General features: G+C 63.1%; 1 non-coding gene across 1 annotated transcript; it reads left to right on the forward strand.

Annotated features, from left to right (window-relative positions):
* Positions 1-2,473: 2,473 nt before the first annotated feature.
* Positions 2,474-2,592, forward strand: LOC148057801 (5S ribosomal RNA). The gene has a single exon (XR_015710400.1). It is a non-coding gene; the product is annotated as a 5S ribosomal RNA (ribosomal RNA).
* Positions 2,593-3,541: the final 949 nt, after the last annotated feature.

The following is a 3,541-nucleotide window of genomic DNA, read 5'->3' on the forward strand; positions in this document are numbered from 1 at the left end:
CACTTTGGGGCATTTTTAAACACTTTGGTCTTTTTCCCCCTCTCCCAACCAGGGGGCCTGGGGAGCCTCCTCCTGCGGGGATGGGGAACCAGGGGCCTGGGGAACATTTTCAACACTTTGGGGCATTTTTAAACACTTTGCTCTTTTTCCCCCTCTCCCAACCAGGGGGCCTTGGGAGCCTCCTCCTGCGGGGATGGGGAACCAGGGGCCTGGGGAACATTTTCAACACTTTGGGGCATTTTTAAACACTTTGCTCTTTTTCCCCCTCTCCCAACCAGGGGGCCTGGGGAGCCTCCTCCTGCGGGGATGGGGAACCAGGGGCCTGGGGAACATTTTCAACACTTTGGGGCATTTTTAAACACTTTGCTCTTTTTCCCCCTCTCCCAACCAGGGGGCCTTGGGAGCCTCCTCCTGCGGGGATGGGGAACCAGGGGCCTGGGGAACATTTTCAACACTTTGGGGCATTTTTAAACACTTTGCTCTTTTTCCCCCTCTCCCAACCAGGGGGCCTGGGGAGCCTCCTCCTGAGGGGATGGGGAGCCAGGGGCCTGGGGAACATTTTCAACACTTTGGGGCATTTTTAAACACTTTGGTCTTTTTCCCCCTCTCCCAACCAGGGGGCCTGGGGAGCCTCCTCCTGCGGGGATGGGGAACCAGGGGCCTGGGGAACATTTTCAACACTTTGGGGCATTTTTAAACACTTTGCTCTTTTTCCCCCTCTCCCAACCAGGGGCCTGGGGAGCCTCCTCCTGCGGGCATGGAGAACCAGGGGGCCTGGGGAGCCTCCTCCTGCGGGGATGGGGAACCAGGGGCCTGGGGGGCCTCCTCCTGCGGGGATGGAGAACCAGGGGGCCTGGGGAGCCTCCTCCTGCGGGGATGGGGAACCAGGGGGCCTGGGGAGCCTCCTCCTGCGGGCATGGAGAACCAGGGGGCCTGGGGAGCCTCCTCCTGCGGGGATGGGGAACCAGGGGGCCTGGGGAGCCTCCTCCTGCGGGGATGGAGAACCAGGGGGCCTGGGGAGCCTCCTCCTGCGGGGATGGGGAACCAGGGGGCCTGGGGAGCCTCCTCCTGCGGGGATGGAGAACCAGGGGGCCTGGGGAGCCTCCTCCTGCGGTCATGGAGAACCAGGGGGCCTGGGGAGCCTCCTCCTGCGGGCATGGAGAACCAGGGGCCTGGGGAGCCTCCTCCTGCGGGGATGGAGAACCAGGGGGCCTGGGGAGCCTCCTCCTGCGGGCATGGAGAACCAGGGGGCCTGGGGAGCCTCCTCCTGCGGGCATGGAGAACCAGGGGGCCTGGGGAGCCTCCTCCTGCGGGGATGGGGAACCAGGGGCCTGGGGAGCCTCCTCCTGCGGGGATGGAGAACCAAGGGGCCTGGGGAGCCTCCTCCTGCGGGCATGGAGAACATGGGGGCCTGGGGAGCCTCCTCCTGCGGGCATGGAGAACCAGGGGGCCTGGGGAGCCTCCTCCTGCGGGCATGGAGAACCAGGGGGCCTGGGGAGCCTCCTCCTGCGGGGATGGAGAACCAGGGGCCTGGGGAGCCTCCTCCTGCGGGGATGGAGAACCAAGGGGCCTGGGGAGCCTCCTCCTGCGGGCATGGAGAACATGGGGGTCTGGGGAGCCTCCTCCTGCGGGGATGGAGAACCAGGGGGCCTGGGGAGCCTCCTCCTGCGGGGATGGGGAACCAGGGGGCCTGGGGAGCCTCCTCCTGCGGTGATGGGGAACCATGGGGCCTGGGGAGCCTCCTCCTGCGGGGATGGAGAACCAGGGGGCCTGGGGAGCCTCCTCCTGCGGGGATGGAGAACCAGGGCGCCTGGGGAGCCTACTCCTGCGGGGATGGAGAACCAAGGGGCCTGGGGAGCCTCCTCCTGCGGGCATGGAGAACATGGGGGCCTGGGGAGCCTCCTCCTGCGGGGATGGAGAACCAGGGGGCCTGGGGAGCCTCCTCCTGCGGGGATGGAGAACCAGGGGGCCTGGGGAGCCTCCTCCTACGGGCATGGAGAACCAGGGGGCCTGGGGAGCCTCCTCCTGCGGGGATGGGGAACCAGGGGCCTGGGGAGCCTCCTCCTGCGGGCATGGAGAACCAGGGGGCCTGGGGAGCCTCCTCCTGCGGGGATGGGGAACCAGGGGGCCTGGGGAGCCTCCTCCTGCACCAGGGGGCCTGGGGAGCCTCCTCCTGCGGGGATGGGGAACCAGGGGGCCTGGGGAGCCTCCTCCTGCGGTGATGGGGAACCATGGGGCCTGGGGAGCCTCCTCCTGCGGGGATGGGGAACCAGGGGGCCTGGGGAGCCTCCTCCTGCGGGGATGGGGAACCAGGGGCCTGGGGAGCCTCCTCCTGCACCAGGGGGCTTGGGGAGCCTCCTCCTGCGGGGATGGGGAACCAGGGGGCCTGGGGAGCCTCCTCCTGCGGGGATGGGGAACCAGGGGCCTGGGGAACATTTTCAACACTTTGGGGCATTTCACAAGCGCTTCCCTCGCTTACGGCCACACCACCCTGAATGAGCCCGATCTCGTCTGATCTCGGAAGCCAAGCAGGGTCGGGCCCAGTTAGTACTTGGATGGGAGACCGCCTGGGAATACTGGGTGCTGTAAGCATTTTTTTTTGCCATTATTTGTGGGTAGAAAAGTGAGAAAAGTGACCTAAAATAGAACCGGGACTAGGCGGCAGTTCCCCCCACCAGGCGGCGGCATTTGGGGCATTATTTGTGGGTAAGAAAGTGAGAAAAGTGACCTAAAATAGAACCGGGACTAGGCGGCAGTTCCCCCCACCAGGCGGCGGCATTTGGGGCATTATTTGTGGGTAAGAAAGTGAGAAAAGTGACCTAAAATAGAACCGGGACTAGGCGGCAGTTCCCCCCACCAGGCGGCGGCATTTGGGGCATTATTTGTGGGTCAGAAAGTGAGAAAAGTGACCTAAAATAGAACCGGGACTAGGCGGCAGTTCCCCCCACCAGGCGGCGGCATTTGGGGCATTATTTGTGGGTCAGAAAGTGAGAAAAGTGACCTAAAATAGAACCGGGACTAGGCGGCAGTTCCCCCCACCAGGCGGCGGCATTTGGGGCATTATTTGTGGGTAAGAAAGTGAGAAAAGTGACCTAAAATAGAACCGGGACTAGGCGGCAGTTCCCCCCACCAGGCGGCGGCATTTGGGGCATTATTTGTGGGTCAGAAAGTGAGAAAAGTGACCTAAAATAGAACCGGGACTAGGCGGCAGTTCCCCCCACCAGGCGGCGGCATTTGGGGCATTATTTGTGGGTAAGAAAGTGAGAAAAGTGACCTAAAATAGAACCGGGACTAGGCGGCAGTTCCCCCCACCAGGCGGCGGCATTTGGGGCATTATTTGTGGGTCAGAAAGTGAGAAAAGTGACCTAAAATAGAACCGGGACTAGGCGGCAGTTCCCCCCACCAGGCGGCGGCATTTGGGGCATTATTTGTGGGTCAGAAAGTGAGAAAAGTGACCTAAAATAGAACCGGGACTAGGCGGCAGTTCCCCCCACCAGGCGGCGGCATTTGGGGCATTATTTGTGGGTCAGAAAGTGAGAAA

The sequence above is a fragment of the Callionymus lyra genome, unplaced genomic scaffold (assembly GCF_982586985.1).
Source record: "Callionymus lyra unplaced genomic scaffold, fCalLyr1.hap1.1 HAP1_SCAFFOLD_610, whole genome shotgun sequence".
Lineage (NCBI taxonomy): Eukaryota > Metazoa > Chordata > Actinopteri > Syngnathiformes > Callionymidae > Callionymus > Callionymus lyra.